Consider the following 19,152-nt stretch of genomic DNA (forward strand, 5'->3'; position numbering starts at 1 on the left):
TCGGGTCTCGAGGGTACCCTCTTTGCCCGGGCAAATTCACAAGGGAGTGAATACCCCCTGGATTTTTTAAATATTATTTCATAATAATATAATATTATCAATAATATTATAATATAATGAGACAACCATAGATTAGTAGAGACAACATTAAAATTATACCAACCCTGCTGTAGTTGTGCTAATAATGCGCTTGGTCTTTTATTAAGACTTCCATAATTATAACATAACATATTATGGATCAGTGCTGTATTCATTTTAATACGTTTGGTACTCGGACTTAAACAAATGAATGATGGTTTTATTTTAATATCTCCATTAAAATTTTATTACTTAATTTTTTTGGATATCGAATTTTGATAAATTTTATTTACGGCCTTATAAGTCGTTTCAAATTGACGACTATCAATAATAATAATTATGAAGGCAGTTGATGACACTATTGAACAGCTATCAATGCTCCTGCACCATGGTACAACTATCAACTATCAAGATCACTTGGTTATTAGCATTAGGCTGCATTCCTATATAGGTTACTAGCTGACTCGGCAAACTTTGTACCGCCTCAAAATCTATTTATCAAATATATTTCATATAAAATATATCCTATGTTACTCGTGGATATTGTAGCTTTCGAATGGTGAAAGAAATTTTAAAATCGGTCCAGTAGTTTTTGAGCCTATTCATTACAACCAACAAACATTTTTAGGACATTAAATAATTTTATTATAGATAATAAAGTCGTTATAAATATATCAATATTATTTGATTAAGTATTTGATAAATGGAGGATGGCTGTTGAAATTACTTTCATGTTTCTTTTTATTACTTAAAAAACTGAAAACGCCCTCCGCCATAACAATATATGACGTCGTATAATGTGTTAACACATGTTATTTTCATTCTGTTTACCAATTTGCGAAAGTTCTGTTGATTCATAGACTAGTAAAAAAAATCAAAGACTAGTCGTGCTTTCTTTTGCCCGCGACTATGATACTGTTTTCGACAAGCTCATCTACGCACGTTGCGCCAGAAAATATAACTTTCTATGAAATAGAAAATAAAATTTCTATTTTTTCATAAATTAGTATTTTTGTGTTTGTTAGCCTTTGGGTACGGAACCCTAAAAAAACATTTTTATGTAATGAAACTTAGACTTTAATTCATATAGTTGATACCTTTAAAAAGTGGATTAATAGCCGTAGACACATTCGAATAGCTGTGGACAGTAGGTAGCTATAGGATTAAAGAGTATTTATAGTAATTAGTATTTAGTAACCTATTGGTATAAGATAAAAATAAACTGGCTTCAAGAGCTAAGAAATAATAGTTTCCTATTTATATTATTTTTGTTTGCCACTAGACTAACATTAATTGAAAATAAACTAAACGACTGACTAAGTTTACACTCAGTATTATAGATAAGTTGTTATGACAAGTGTTACGACAAGCGTGGCGTTTTATAGAGTTAAACGGTTGCTGTTTCTAGATTAACGCTAAACAAGGCTAGACATCCAGTGCTGACTGGTTTTTGCAACGCGATAATAGGTTAACATCGACGGATAATAACAAACAAGTGACAAGAGAGCAACTACTTAAGGATTACCGGATTTATCAGGCTTTCTAACATAAATTCCGATTCAATTTATTTCGATGGAAATTCATCGGAATTTATTGGTAATTTATAGTTTGTTAGCTGTGTTAGCGCCACAGTATAGGTAAATTATAAGAAACTGAAAGTTAACAGTATAAATTTCAATCAGCTATAAGTAGATTAATTTGTTAATTATGATGTCTTATCTTATATTTTATAATTAAGTACAAGTTCATCTTAAGAAACTAAAACCATAATGCTAAATCATCTACCCATTACTGTCTCACTGCTAGGCACGGGTCTCCTCTCATAATGACAAGGATTAATCCACCGCGTTGGCCAAGTGCGTATTGGTAGACTTCACATACCTTTGATATATTTTTTTTATAAATCTCTTAAGTAATAAGTATGCTGGTTTCCTCACGATGTTTTCCTTCACCGTCTAGCAAATACACAGGAAATATTGTATAGATTTGGTGTCAACAAGTTTTTTAATACTAGTTTGTTTATTGAACTTGTACATAAACCAGCGAAAATTCAATAAAATAAATGGATTGCACAAACGTTCTTCCTATTTACATATCACTGACAAATTAACGGATTTATGTTTCTTGTCAAAGCAAAGGGAAACGTTTTGGATTTGCTTAATTAACTCTAGACGCGGATGCGCTGCTGCGGTTGTCATCTCTACGATTTACACTCACGCTGTGTGGGTTATCGGGTCATCCAGCGCCAGGCAACAACGTGACCCTTCCCAGCGGCTGCTACCACGCTTATTTACCAACAAACGTTGAGCCTCCCTATATAATCTAGCCATTTGTCCCCGGTGCCACTTGCTCTTTGACTCGACACCTTCGACATCGTTTTTCAAAAACCCGACACGCTCTCAAGGCTGTTATTAGGTTACGCCAGGCTTGTGTCAATATGGTGATATTTCACGTTTTATAGGACCGTTACAAGGTGTAGTTACATCCCGGTGTGAAGTAGATTTCCAATGATATTTTGCGGTAGTTAACTAGGTAGACAGTTAAAATTATTTTTTTGGTAATTTTGCATGCCTATATTGTCTTGTTACTAAAAGAGACTTTTATGGCGGTTTATTTGAATGCTTCATATTTTTAACATCTAATTTCTTCGTTCTGGTTCTAGTTAGGTTTTGAATAATTTTAAAGATTTTAAAAATAAAATTTGAATTTTTGCGCTATTAATCAAAGCTAGATAGCATAGTCCGCTATGTATCTACATAGTCTCTTGTGACACGGTTATGTGGATAGGTTTTCGTTATGTGGATAGGTTGTACAATGTACATAAAAGGTGACTATATAACGACAACCGTCGCTTCCCACGCAGACTGAGTTGACCCTCTGCGTACATCTGCTTCCCTGGTCCCGCGCGGAACATGGCCAATCCTATGTACTCAGGGTCAGTACACGCCGAACGCTAATGTCGCCGTTATCTGTCCGCTCCTTGCGTCCCGCTCGCCGTGTGGGAGCCTAGACCTTAACTATTACGAGGCCATAAATCGACTGCACAATACTAACAATACGCTAGTATGCGGGGTATCAGCGTACGCATATTGCATGTACATGTAAACATTCGAAACAAAGGCTAGTCTCAACTGGATAGCAAGGACCCATGATGGTATTAATGTAATAGTGATAATATTTTATTTCTAAATAATGCATGTTAACATGGAGTAACATGGAGATGATATGCGACATAATTCATTATACATTGTCTTATTAGTTATAAGAATAGTGAAGTCACGCATTATAAGATTTGCAGTAATAGTCAAACTATTTAGTGTTGAAGAATGTAACAGTTGAGTATATCTTAGCAATATAGACTAGCAATTCAAATAGCTGATTATGTATGGTAATACCTAAATATGAACTCTACTACTAACTCTCTCTTAAAAAATAAAATAATAACCATTTCTTAAAATATAGGATTATGTCTATTTCTATGACGTACACGTTGATTCATTTGAAAAGTTTGTTATATATTCATAATTTTATATGGAAAGCATTTAAAAATTATTTATGATCCAATCAAAATAAAGAGCCTGAATCTTACATTTCAAAATATTAGCTAATCATATTGGCCAGGCGCACGCGTCATCTTAAAAATTATAAATTGTATTGTGTACTGCTTAATATATTTAACTACTAGCTGACCCGGCAAACTTTGTAACGCCTCAAAATCTATTTATCAAATAGTTTTCATATAAAATATAGCCTATGCTATTCGTAGATAATGTAGCTCTCAAATGGTGAAAGACTTTAAAATCGGTCCAGTAGTTTTTGAGCCTATTCATTACAACCAAACAAACAAAGTTTTCCTCTGTATAATATTAGTGTAGATGTAGGTTTATATATCTAGGTAATAATTATAATGATTTACATGTAAGTGCTAATGAAGAAAATATGCATTACATACGTAACAAGCTAGGCGAAATCGTTATTTAGATACATATCAATTTTGATGATCTAACACGATAAACATTGAGCTTATATCTTATTTATCACACAGGCAAGCCCGTTCAATTGTAGGCTAACATATTTCCAATGTAGGTAAACACAGACGATTCAAATTACCTAGTTCAGAACACTCTGCTTGTCACTTGGAGTGAAATATGACTTAATGCGAATACCTATAGAAAAGCACATCTTACGCACATAGATCTAGGCACAATGGTGTGCTCAGTGCGCGCGGCGAGATCGTTATCATTTGGGAATCACACTAACAAGTAAACGTGAACCGGCAATGGGAGTCGGACCGTTGGTACCGAATTCAATACAGTGCGGAAGCGCTGAGACGGTAATCTGCCTGCGCCGCGCCCGCAGATCGAGATATTTACTTGTATGCTAATGGAGGCCCTTACCGTGCGACCGCACCGCGAACAACCTGATGTGATAATACCGAACGGTCGCCATATAGAGTGATACGAACACGGGAGATACACGTGTAGATAAGGACGATTGTCGGGGCGGACCGTAATAGAGACAAAGGGACAAGTCGCCATTGCCGTTCCGGTACTGTACAGCTACCCGACCATTTCTAACTACATATAATAATAATGCCGATATAATAATTCTATTATCGCTTCTAGCGCTGAACGGGCACGATTCTTCGAGCTAGCAACTTACTGTGCGCTTAAAAGGCAACTTGATTATGTTAATTAGAAAAAGATTGAACTCAATATACCTGTTTAGCTACTTCTACTTCCTGCGTAGGCAGCTAGGAAGTTGCAGTTTCGCAAATCGCAATCCTGGCGAGGTGCGGGGCTCGCGGCGCGTGCGTCCCTCGTCGGTCGTCGCAACTTTCTTGTGATTCCAATGCTTACAACATAAATTCCTGCTAAGAAGATCAATCAGCCGGCTCGGTTGTTAGGAGCCAGCGAGATTCAAGCAATTTGTCGAAAGGTCATCCCGCACAATTATAGTCCTCATTGACGAGCACCTACGCGAGGCGCGTTATAAATAATGCACGCCTTTCTAGTCATAATGTATTACTGTAATCTACCCGACCATTATTTAAAAATAATTTTCCTGTTACACATAACTCGGTTAAGCCTTCAGCTTCTATCCTCTTTATAACAAATGTTATCTTTAACCAACTTTCCAATTTTCTGTATAGAAAACGGATAAGAATGTTACAAGGAATCGAATTACCAATAATTGTAGGTTAGGTACTAATCTATGTTGTAGGTACAATAATAATTTAAATATTATCATTGCACATATGAATATATCTAAAGCTTACAAGATAAGACATATATTTCTTCATTCTAGTGATATCATTTAAGGAAGGTTGCGTGGTTCCGGATGAATAAATTTTATAACTGTTATTAATGTTAAATGGGTTTTATACAAAAACAACGATAACAGGTTCACATTACGAAGCTTGAATTGCTAGTGCGGTTCTTCTGTAATTAAATGTGTGTTATGTTACTCAAAGCACAGGATGTACGCGTTTACACTGTGGTTCGAAACATACCATTGCTTCATGATAAACGTTGCAATCTACTTGCAACCCAAAAAGGGAGATTCAATTTATTAGATGTATAGTTTAACATGAATTTTCATTGCATGAAGGAGGAGCACGAGCCTGATTATTGTTTAGTACATTACTGTGAAGCGCTCGCAGCTATGTGGCATCGATATATCGAAATTCAGACGCTGTGATAAAACAACGTCCAACACATACTATCATAAATGTAGATAACAAAAATAAAATCATAGGCGTTTTTGTGCTTCAAAGGTTTAATTAAGTAGTCAGTCCTTGCCATCATTAGGGTAGTTGAGCTTAATGACTCAGTTACTAATCCGTCAGTATCTGCACTAATCCGAAGTAAAGAATTTTTATGCAGTTTTCCCTAGGCCTCACTTGTGCTAACAAGAAACCCGAGCTTAGAAGTCTATACATAAATGCCATATAATTATGTATTTCTATGAAACTTTAAGTACCATTTTACATTTCACCTGTTTAAGTATCCATCAATTCCGTCAGGATGAAATGAAAATAAAGTACTTACGACGACGTAATATGAACATGAATTGCACGTTATAAGGTTTGCTAGATTGAAGCTACAGCAATCAACAGCATTCTAAGAACAAAACAACAGCTATGTAGTGTTACAACATAATTTTCTATCGCGGACAGTTTTATTGAATAATAAGTATCGTAAACAGCTTCCTGACGTATAAATATAGCTGTAGATCGCGCCTTCATGTGATTTAACAATATTGTCAGTAAACGTCGCAATTACTACTTAGCTGTGAATTTTAAGTAAGGAGCCCGCTGTCCAGTTCGAGTTATTTGAATTACTGGAATTAGCATAAGTTATTATAAGTACCAATTCCGTTGTAGGCTTTTATGATATTAGGCTTATTAGTGCTGAACATCTTTACTCCTCATAAACAATTATCTACTACATTTATAAAACTACTGTAAACAATTACGAAGGGTAATGCTCAATATAAATTAATCTCAAGATAAGGATAGTTAAAATGCCATAACAATTTAAACTCGCACTGTTAAAGACCTTTCTAATGTAGCTGATGATGGCAAGGAATCCAGCGATAAGTGCAATTTTCCATCGCAACTAGGTTCAATTGTAATTTTCATTACGTGGCCCAGGGGTTCGCGACCTACTCTAATTAGCTTGGATGCTTATGATTAAACGGCTCGGTCACGATTCGTCGATTTACGTCAAATCCGTTGCGGTTTTCCCTTGATAAGGTGAACATCCGTCAAGACCGTTGCCTACTAACAGAAAGATTTATTTTGCTCTTCTGTGTTATGTGAACAAATTTATATGGCTAAACAAAGGCGATCTCAGTCAGCTCGGAGCAGCGAAGGAAATGCCAATTTACCTAGTCGGATAATTTACTTACCGAAGCTTAACATACATCTGGTTGCCGAAGGGTATTTTGACGGGAATCACGATTTCTGTCGGTCTCGTTGACGTAATGGCTCGAAGTCTCGAGGCAAGGCAAAACTATAATGCGTCGAAATAAGGAATGCATTATGGCGCTTAGATGAGCCTGGCTTCGTTGATCTCAGAGGTTATTTTATTCCTCGTTAAAGTAACATAAGTTTCTATAATAAATAATCCTTAGTAATTGCTTTATATGTACCTATTTAACTAAAAATATTACATCCAGGATCAATAATCATTAGCTATAGAAACCGTTATAATAAGAAACACATAATAAGGCGAACATTTTCATTAAACAGACGCCTCGAGATATAGTTAGATGCCCACTAAAAGCAGTCTTAATAACTTCGTTAAAAAGCTCTTCTAATTGACGCCGTGAGCTCTGAAATCAGTTATCCATTGTACACAGTAGAATTGTAGAACTGTACCTATTTAAAATAGGTAGACTTTATAACTATAGTTTAGACGGAGTTGGAATGATATAGTAGTAGATATTATTTTAAGTAAGGTCGTTAGCGCAAAATCAAAGGCCCTATTGCTCTTGTTCTACTAGGTCTAAAAAACGCTTTCAACACAATTCACACAACACAACTCACAGCCCCACACTAGGATTTCTTGTATCGTGGGTGCTATGGACACACACAGAGACAAATATACAAGCACCCAGACCCAGAAACAGAAATCTAAATTCATTTAGAAATCTGTCTTGCCGGTGATCGAACCCGGGACCCTCTGCGCGTCAGACCCGCATGGTGACCGCTTCGCCACGCAGGTCGTCAAGGTCTCTTTTCAGAACAGCTTTTTTTCAAGCACATGGTAGTAGGTATTTGTACAAATAACCTTCCTATGACATCAATTAGGATCTCTCCTGTAATATGTCATAAAATGATAATTTTATTGGCGGTTGTATGGATGAAATTGGCAAGTAAGCACCTAACGGACTTACGTTTGCCATCAAATTTGCACGTAGCTTTCTTATTCAGTTTGGTATTTTTCCATTCCTGTACACGACTAGGTGCAATAAAGTTGATGTAGGTTGTGGTCTGCGTTTGTGCGGTTCTTGTCCATACTTACGTTGACCGTGTCGCGATCGAGGGGTCTCTCGACGTCCGGCTGCCGGCCGAGTGTTTGCACAGCCGCGCTCACTGGGTCACGGAGCTTGTCGCACTGTATGCTTGTCAATTATCCGCTTCTCGACCCCCGTAATGACTACCTAAATATTGCAGCCTGTAATTACGATGCCATGTTCAATTTGGTGTCTGTAATAGGTTCGCACCGGGATGTTTTTGTCAATGCAAAAACTAACAAAACGACGTGCGAATACTGTTATTTTTGTTTTGCATATCGTTTTCGGCACGTCTATTGATAGGCGTCGATCGGACGTACTGTTCGATCCGGCGGAGAAATCTGATATCAGTTTGTCCATTAGAGGAAAACATCCCACCTGTAATGATGTTCGGTACCTACGTCCGTCAAGATGTTATCTTGAAGAAATAAATTAATGAATAAAACACGGCCGTGCGTGCCGCGGACGTACCATGACGTTGCAGATAACACCTTACAATTTGAGTATGAACAAACAAGTGTTATTGTTCAGAAAAAATCAGGACTCCTTGGGTAACTTTGATTCATGTGTGGATGTTTCATAACCGAGGTCAGAATCGTGAATTTTAAATTGGTGTTACTTGTTTGTATATAACTTGTAACCGCAAATTCGGAACATTTATTTTGGTACGTTGTTTGTCAGTTGTTGGTATTCACGGGGCGTGAACTGATGTGGTGTGATGGTTATAAGCGCAACGATTAGGCAGCGACGCGTCAGCGAGGCGATGACATAGTACAAGCTAACGACCGCGCCCGTATTCGTGGGCACTTACCGTGAACTTAAATGTGTACCTACGTGATCAACGCACAGCCTCCGCAATTTTTATGGGCTTCATAAAAACCAGCTTCATAAAATATATGAAAATATATAATGAGATGCACGTAAGTTATATGTTAAATAAGGTAAGTCATTATATAAAATTGCAAAAAGACAAATTTATAACTATGTTTTTTAATTTAATAGGTATAAAAAGCATAAACATCTGTTACGGTATTTAAATATTACAAGCTTCTGAAAATGTTCGTGTATGATATAACTTAGTAGGTAATTATTGGCGACTTTTATAAGTAAATATTTTTTTATTGTAAAAGTGATATATAATTTAATGTTTTATTACCATTATTATGCTATGCATAAATATTTATATTTTATCGTCTACTTGAAAATACATTAAGTTCTAAGTACGACCTAATAATTGAACAAAATGTTTTTCTTGTACAACAAGAATCTAAAGGAGTTTACTGTGTTAACAGGTAAGGTACGCTTTAACATATGATTTGTAAGATTTTTTTTAAAACTTGTATCTGATGTTTCACTAAGGATTTAATAGTCAATTGGTGATAAAAGATAATTAATTTTTCAAGGATATGGTAGGTACGTGATTATGATTATACTTAACCTCACAGAAAATGTAAACATTGTAATAGTAATTGCTTTTATAGTAATTTCCTTATCAGGGCTCGTGTAATGTGGTAGCTATACCGGGTTTCGACATTATGGGTCCTTATTTTGAACTTTATTAAAATCAGACTGTGCAGGATTCTGCTGTCCTTCGAGTACCTAATGAGTGTAAGTAGCGTTAATGACTACACGCTCTTTTGCAATTAGGTATGTGGTGGATCTTATAATTTATGCAAATGTAGGTAGACATGTTTCAAGCGCCTACGTTACAATTGTCAATCGGTGTTTAGCTCTCGTCACAGATAGACGTGTCGATGCATTGGCGGGTCAAATAGTATTGTTATCTGGGTAGGAGACACTGCAGTTTACTAAAAAATATTAAAAGACAATATAATATTTTATTTATAGTAGTGACCACTACATCATACTTTTACTTATGCCATCATAAATAGTCTTTCTACCTTTATCATGAAGAAAATAAGACGCACAGTGACTTATAATAATTATATACTTATTTATTTTGTATATCACATATACAATGAATGAGTGTCGTCTCGCTGGTGAACAATATGTCACAATAATAAAAATATATGTACCGAGATTTGTTCCCGGCATCAAATTTTCATATCGATATAAAATATTTAATAATATGGAGTCACTATGTGTATAATTTCCACAAATAAATTTAAAAATTAAATTCATTTAATTTAAAAATAGGTTGTTAGTAGATCTGATATTTTGTCATAATTATGAAGTTAATTTATAGTCAATCAGATTTTGTATTTTAAATGTTTTTTTTTTTATTTTGAATTCATGTTTTTAGTAATTAATTAAACAATAAATATTTGATTCGAAAACTTAACAGAAACAAATTAATAATAATATTTTTTTAATGCTGTCAATACAATTTTTCAATTTACCCCTATTTTTAGATCCAAGAATATTTAATTTGATATAAAAACTTTGTATAAATAACTATGTTACAGATGAAAACTCTTATATTTAGACGGATAGCAAAATAAAACTAAGCTTATAATATTTTGTGATGTAAAATATTTATTATAATATAGACAACAGTCTTTGTCATAGCTATGTATGTATAATAAACCTATTCTCTATGTTAACATAATATTATCCACATGCGTACTGTACCAAAGTCTGCCCGTTTCTTGTGAAGCATATTTTATAATTATTAATATAAATATAGTAAATATGTAAAATGACAATTCACATCTACATCTGCACGAAACATTTGATAAATATACACAAGTACTGCTATAAAAAGGCACATTTTATTTCACGTAAATGACCTGCTGTTTATTAACAGACTAATATAACCGCTTTCACATAAAGTACGGGACTTAATATTATAATAAATAATAACGTTATTTATTTAGCAAGTTAAGAATATTTTAAGGAAATTCAACAAAAAATAAATGAAAGAACTTTATTAAAGTATCAAATGACAAGGGTGGACCAAAAAAGGCGGCTGCATATTGCCAAACTGTCTTTATCGCGATTGTATGAATCTGTCATTGTCTGTCACATCGTAATTATTACACGACGTTAAAATTATGGCACGGTACATACAGTGTTAGCGCCTGTAACGGTACTCACAACACCCTTCCCAATTGAAACATAATTTAAAACAAACAAAATAAAACGAATACAATACCTAGCCCGTAACTTTAAACACAATCATGTATTTCGAGTATATTTAATCTTAATCTAAGAAAACAACAGTTGTTTGTTTTTGTACTAAGAAAGTCAGTTTTAAGGCAAAAGTAAAAAGTATTATTACTAGAAAAGAATATCGCTTACAAACAGTGACCTACGAGTATTATTATAATATAACGGTCACATACACCTATTTCCCCGAGGCTATTGTTTTGAGTACCAGACAATTAACTCTAAGACTGTTTAACATTCTACTCTAGCGTCGTTACTACCATGCAGACAAAGGAAATATGGTACAGAGATATTTATAATAACTTCTGACAAATATATTTACAATTTTAAAATTTTCGACTATTCAGAATGTTATTCTCGTATGGTATTATAATCTACTCATCGACATCATAACCAAAAGTATAGGTTCAAAATATAAATTGACTAGTTTTAGAACTGCCGACGATGTTTTTCGACCTCTGGAAGAACATAATATCCCAGTTCAAATTAAATATGTCCATTGAGTATGTATGACATGTTATTTTGGCAAGAAAAACGTTGACGTAGAGAGACGGGGCTCGTCAGCGAAGCGCGAGCGGGCGGGTATTATTAGCTCCTCGCGGGCTAACGAAGCGTAATTTAAGAGCGGCGCCGGATTAGGCGTTTTTTCGTTCGGATCTCGGGTCCCGGAGTCGCAGCAGTTTCGGGTAATTAAGCGGTCGGCTATACGTGTAATTATATGTGAAAATAGCGTTCGGTAAACGCGGGGTCGTTGGACCGCCGGCTAAAAAATGTGCGGTAAAAACGTCCGGTAAAAAGTGGGCGAGCGCGTCTGTCAAAACACGTCACGGGATTATGGATGTGTCGCCCGCGGCGCTCTTATCGGCTCAACAGTTTATTGATCGGCCGGCGCGCGGTAGCGGCCCCACATTGTGTGCTAATGAGAGCCCGGGAGCGCAGGTGGCCACCAATGGCTATCCCTTTAGGTCCCTTCGGCTGTGCGACCGAGTCGACAACGACACTATACAAATTTAACCGACGCGCAGAGTTCAAGGAAGACGCTCGATACCATACAAATCCGATACTCGGTGGCAACCGCGTGCATCACAGTCACCATATCGGTTTTCTATTCAGAGGGTTCCGGGTTCGACCCCGGCCAGATAGATCTAAACGATGAATTTAAATATTTCTGCTGGGTGTTAGTATACATGTCCCTGTGTACTTTTATGGGATTCACAACACGAGAAATCGTAGAGCAGGGTTATTGATGTGGAACGCGTTTATTATTTAGGTAACTAATGTTGCTTGATAGGGGCGGAATTAAAAGTAGAATTTGCATATTATTAGATCGATTGTCTTTTGTTTTTTCTAATAAGTAATGAATACAGTTTGTTTATTCAAAAATCATAATTGAAAAGAAACCGGTCCATAAAAACGTGTTTGATTGTAGCGAACTTCCAACTCGCAATTTATTCATACTCGGTTTCGTACATATCGCGCGACTCGATCGCTCGTAGTGATTACAGTCGAAAGCCACAAGTAAAACAAATATCACGTCACATTGACAATAATAGATGACGTCTCTCAATTTATCACTCTGCGCTCGGAGGATATGAGGGTGCCGCTTATGTAATGACTTATAAATACGACTGTCTGAACGATAAGATCACGGTGTTCAGCGCTGTCACCATTGTTCGTCCCGGTAATGTGATATAAAAACGAAAATTACATCATACGATTTTGCTCGGACACCAACGAAGCCTAGACATACCTATAATTTATATCTATAACACGTTACAAAATAGTGAACATTAAGTCTTGAAGATTATTTATTAACCCATTATTTATTAGCTTTCAATTTAATGTCACGGAAAAAGCAAGCGAATAGACTCCGAAAGGGTAAATATTCTATACGATAAGTCTGTGAACTCGCTGTGGTATGCGGAGGCGAAGATATGCACGCTGATTGGCGGAGGCATGCGCATTCAATAATGAGATCTATAATATTCGTAGACATGGCTTCCTATATGATCAATTTGACTGATGTGGGCACTATATATATATATAGCTAATATATACAGTAGACACGCGATAATCTGGCCCCTGTCTACTCCGCAGACCATTGTACTCCGACAAGCAAAAAATATTCGTCAATATTTATCGAATAGCCTACAACTCATTATGCGGCTATGTGATGTGACGGCTGTACGATGTATGTGGACTGCGATGCTTATTATATTATTAATTAGAATAAAATATATTAAATTACATATTGTGTGATATCTATCTGTTTACTTCATTCAAAAACTTTCAGTACACGTACTATATTTTGACGTAAAGTATTGATTTTCAATATTTTATTTCCCGACAATTTTCAGATACAACGGGTCGGAGGCAAAGCACTATAGAGCAATAAATTCGGATAATGCATTGCAAAATGTTTATCGAATTATCGCGGGTCTACTGTATTACATAAGGAGTCTATTTAGCTACTTTGTCTACGTAAACCACATGACATTTTATAATTAGACATTGAGTACAAAATCACAATTAATTTATCGCAATTCACAGCTCTTTCAACAACTCAGCTGGTTAAAAACTCGAATGCATTATAACATTAAAAATTGTACAAAAACTGATTAGGATACAATGAAAGTGCGCTTAGTTTATTACTAACAATATTATACTATCAATTTATTATCACCATTCATTCATTTATTTGTGCCTATGACCCTTCCCGATCACAAGCAGGAATGAAACAAAAAGCGTGTGTGTACTTATGTACACACGGAATAAGTTATACTTCTTTGGCATAATCATAGATTAGTAAAGATACTTCGCCGCCTTGAAATTGAATGAAGCCACAAACGGCTTATTAGTAAGTTCTTTTTTTGAATTCTTGACAAATAAAAACATTTTTAGAGAAAATTTACGAATAAATAATTAATAATGCGTAATTTACATCATAAATAAATAATTCTTTCAAATATTTCAGGAACATTTTAGCACGGAGACGTGGCGCAACTTTTTTACGCAACTATTTCAATTCTCAAAACTGGGTACATTTTCTTGTTAGGAGTGCATAATCTTTACTAATCTATGGGCATAATCAATAACATAGTTATTTATGCATAAAAATATTATTTAATCAAACAACCAATACGACAAAGAAATTATGTGTTACATCGGCGCGCAACTTCGTCGCAAATTAAAAACAGACACTGATCTGTTTTCCCAAACGCAAAAGAAGTATAACTTTAAAAATTTAGGATGTAGAAAAGAACGTAGCCTAAAACTAGCTGCTTCAAAGCATATAACGACCACGCTTACAAAAAGGCAATAGGTACTCAAAAAATGTATAAAAATCCGAACGCTTGCTCCACTATTCAGCGAATCGTAATATAGCACCTCTTCTTATAAATAAAATAAACACCATTCACTTGTATTTACAAATACACATTAAAAAGAATATCGACATTTGATAGTAAGGTTAGTTGGGGTAATATCGGAGTTGGGGAAAATCGTAAGATAGATTTTTTTTAAAGTAAGGTCCGTAATTAAAAATATTATCAATCTGTACAATTTATATGCCACATGCCTGCCAAAGATAAATTTGTCAATTTTTAAATAAGCGTAAATGTTTTCATTTATTGACAATGCACGACGCAATGAAAACTATGTACTTATGAGTATGATGTTATCAACTTCGAAAAATACGACCAAAATAACGTACCATTTAGATCGCAGGATTTTACGTAGACTCCGGTACTACCCCAAGTAATCTCATATTTGAGATACAAAATATCAGTGAACGGTTTGCCATTCACGCGAACTTACAAATTTGTTATTCATATTAAAAGTTTGTTATCATGTTGGCATTGCACGCTTTGATTTACGATACTTGTAAATGTCAATCACACGTTTTGAGAATGTGCACAGTGACGGCCCACTACGCGAATCTGTTGAAGATGTCCGTGGTGATGCCCTTCAAGAGCTCGAACACTTCCGCCGCGTCGCCTTCCACTTCCCCGCTGTCATCCTGTCTGGTGACCTGGAAGGAAAAAAACAATCTGTAAGACTGTACAACTGTAAAGTTATTGCCAAAGTGCTAGTCCACTCTGAAGTTGTTCCGAGCAGGTGTTACGCAGGCGCAAGAGCAGGCGAACATTTTTTTATGGCGACGCGATTCATTTCTATATTCAGAGCGGACTAGGCGGACACAATTACCCTTCTGATGTTTGAGTCTTTTTTTTTAGGGAATCCGTGCTATGCTACTCTTCATGAAGCAGTTGGGGGGATTTTTTGAGCACACAAACCTTTGCGCAATTATAAGGGCGATTTCAGATTTTGAACTTTGAACCCTCCCCTTTTCGCCTGGCTTAGGTTATTCTGTACAGTGCTGTTATCCAAAATGCAACTTATGGACTAAGACTCGATCAAAAACGTAAAAAATGAGTTATCCGTTACTAATGTTTTGGATATTAGTAAAAAAGCGTAGTAGGTATTATACTAACATCACGATTCATACTACATAACCAAGCATTGAGTTGACAATTGAGAAATTTAGAAGGCTGAGTGTTGTGTATGGCGAATTTTGTAGTAGGAGGCGTCACTACTGTCTCCGTCTCTGAAGTGTCATAGACCATATTATAGGACTAAACATTCCAAACCCCATTTCCTGTCCAATTTTTTTGTTTATTTCTTATTTTAATACCGGATATCACAGTAAAAAAAAACTGTCAAGGATGTGACGTTTAAGGATGTGTCACTAGTTTGTTCTGGTTTACAAAATCAGAGATTAATAAACGGTTAATAAAATTAATAAACGGCTATTAAAAATTAAATGACGTTAGTGGCGGCAAAGTGATACATGTGTACTAATATTGATGAAGAAAGATCGAAAGATATACAAGATATCTTTCGATGAAGACCGAGTGATATACAACTTGGATTTTCCAAAAGCGAAGGATTGTGTAATTTACGACAATCACCGTTACGGAGCAAGCGGTTAGATTCGAGAGCTACAAATCTTTCTGATGTATATTCGTTGCGAACATCAGATACCTATAGTACATAATTTCGCCACCGTAAACCATATTGGAATTGACACATCTAGTGTAGTGTAACCGTTATTTAACAGTGCTCGTATATTTGTATATCACAGCACTATTTCAAATCGAATCGGAGCTTTGGATTTATATCGTTCGTTAGTAGATTGCCGACATTTACTCGTAGCCAGATATCAATGTTTAACGTCACGAACACAGCCGTATTTCCCAAAGAATATAAACATGTCAAAACTATATTTCGTAGAGAACAGACACCGTTAATGTGTGACTGATATACGATTACGTATACGTAATTTGTAAGATTAAATTTCGCCTCCAGCGTCATCGTATACATTCGTATCGTGGTTAATAAACGACCGTAATGATAGATAAACTGGAAAGTTACACGCAAACGATAAAATAATTGGCTCACAAAATACGTGAAGATAATTCAATCATTTTACATTAATGCTTGAGGGCTAATGATATATTTTAGGTGTTTAAAACAAAAGTGAGAAAAAAGTTGACACTATTTTCAGGTGAAAGATAATGGGTATGACAAAAAATGATATGAATGAAATGGGATACGGACAATGAATGTGTTCCGTACTCATTGTTGGCGATTTCTCAGAGAGCTATTCGCTAATAACCGCTATTAGAACGCCTTCGCTCAGTTTCAAAGTTGCGTGCGGACTACTGGCCTTACAACTACAACCTGTACAAAAAATATAATTATTTTCAGAACGGTAACACTAAATTGGCCTTCTATGTAGAGGAGATTGTCTACGGTAATATTAACGTCATGTCATGTGCCGATATCTGCCGATGACTCCTTCGAGGCGAGCAGCCGCGCTAAGCAAATGTTATAAGAAGTGGCGTAAGTAATTAGCGACTAATGTGACAAGGAACTAGTTACTGTCGTAGATGTTGGCTAAAGATAATAATTTATATGTAACAGTGGAATTTTACATAACTAGAGGTTATTGTACTTAAAAGTATTCGGCGCGTTATTCGGCTAACTATTCGGCGCTTTATTAACTGTACTTAAAATATAGTACACAAGCTTAATTGAATACTTGACAATGACGAACAGTTACCGCTAAAGTTATGAGAGGTTCTGTCAGTACTCAGCCCTGGCAGTTAAAAATAAATTCCTAAAGTCGAATCGTGACGTCTCATCTCCATTTTTCCATTTAAATACGATTATTATTCATATTAATCACAGGTAATGTATCATAGTAGATGCTTCCGTTATTTACACGTGCAGAGAAGTGCAGTTAGATCGGTAACGACGTGGTATTAGTAAATAAAACGAGGGATTGATCGGCGGCGACAAGGCGATGTAACGATGAGGCGGGTGCTCTACGCCAATTGGACGAATAGATATTAAATCGTAGATACGGGGGTCTTCGAGCCGAAAATTCGATTGCGAATATCGAATGACTACGCGCGAATGCTAATTAAGTCAATGTGTAAAATGTATAGAACATCGGTATAGCGGTTTTTAGGAACTCCAACACGATGGAATAAATAATTGTAATTGCTTTTTTATTGGCTGTACGCTTATTGCACTTGCTGCAATAACTATTTTCTGTTTCCTCATAATATAGACTGAAAGGTTCAATAAACGTCAGTTAGATTGCACGCTCGTTTACTAATGTAATAAAATGAACGTATTCCAATTATTTCACGCAGGTGTCTATTTACTTATAGACGCGTGCCTCGCATCCTGCATTTAGATGTCAACTGATATGAATTGTGTGCGATGATATAATATTCATTATTGATTCTGGACGTCCTGGAACCGCGGCAGGCATCAGGCATTCAAGATTGGAATCTTTGCATCGATCCGCTCTACGCATCGGTAGAACGCGGCAGCGAGTTATCAACGAGCGTAAACGATTAGGATCTGAGATATTCGTGCGACGCGCGACTCCGCAGGTCATTACGCCGAATCTGTGGTCGCTCGCCCGCCGCATACAACGGTATCGCGACTAAGGTTGCCAGGTACGATAATTACAATATTGGGACTCGTGTATATTATGTAAGTTTACCTTAAATAAACACGGTATTACAATGACTCCAGGTCTACGGAAGGTGGGAAGAAATTATTAATAAAATACCACCTAGCATTTGTACCAATTTTGTTTATGTTATATTCATTCTTCTTGTGTATTTATTTGTGTACGGTTACAATATTATTAAATTCAGATACACAATATATTCTCTTATTTTTGTATAAGTAATACTCAGTTCTTTATAAGTAATAATCAAATGTCGGTTTATTTACTAATTTTGATTTTTAATTTACAGACCAATTTAAATTTTCATTTCAAATCTGTACAGTCCTGAGCTCAGGTAAATGAGGTCCATCTGAAAATCTTAATTTGTGACGGGGAGGGGCGCGCAGCGACACGGCAACATGTTAATGACATTACAGAGTGTGGACCTCCAATTTTATTAACACTTCCGACCCGGCAAGATAATTAATCAGATTATGTCACAACATTCTCTCAGTTGTTCCTCGAAGTCGAGTCGTCCGCGTTCTGCGGGCGGCTTTGCAAAAAACCCATCGTGACACCGGCGCTCGGCTGCACGAATTCAAAACCGGTGATCGAGATATGCGCGCATAATAAATTGATGATATTTTTAACTGCTTAACATAACAATGTACAAAATTAATCAGACGACAGGAGCGACACAAAAGATTAACCAGCTTTGCATTTATTATCCCCGGTGGGTGAACGTTCGAAACATGAACTCCCCGTGCCGATTGGAGCTATTTGTTTATTATGCTTGCACTTGGCGGGAGACGGCAGGAGCCCTGAGACAACAATGCTGAAAAATATATCGATTTAATATGATAAATATCATTCATCCGCAGGATACGATGGAG

General features: G+C 36.0%; 1 protein-coding gene across 2 annotated transcripts in view; it reads right to left on the reverse strand.

The window, feature by feature from the left end:
- Positions 1 to 10,570: 10,570 nt before the first annotated feature.
- Atg16 (Autophagy-related 16) overlaps positions 10,571 to 19,152 on the reverse strand; it is a 191,302-nt gene continuing 182,720 nt past the window's right edge. For both annotated transcript variants that reach the window (XM_073073092.1, XM_073073090.1), the window contains one exon: positions 10,571 to 15,259. The gene's annotated coding sequence lies outside the window, so the exon portion shown is untranslated. The remainder of the gene's footprint in view (positions 15,260 to 19,152) is intronic.

The sequence above is a fragment of the Epargyreus clarus genome, unplaced genomic scaffold, assembly GCF_041222505.1.
Source record: "Epargyreus clarus isolate Ecla_fem2 unplaced genomic scaffold, WU_Ecla_fem_2.2 ptg000005l, whole genome shotgun sequence".
Classification (NCBI taxonomy): domain Eukaryota; kingdom Metazoa; phylum Arthropoda; class Insecta; order Lepidoptera; family Hesperiidae; genus Epargyreus; species Epargyreus clarus.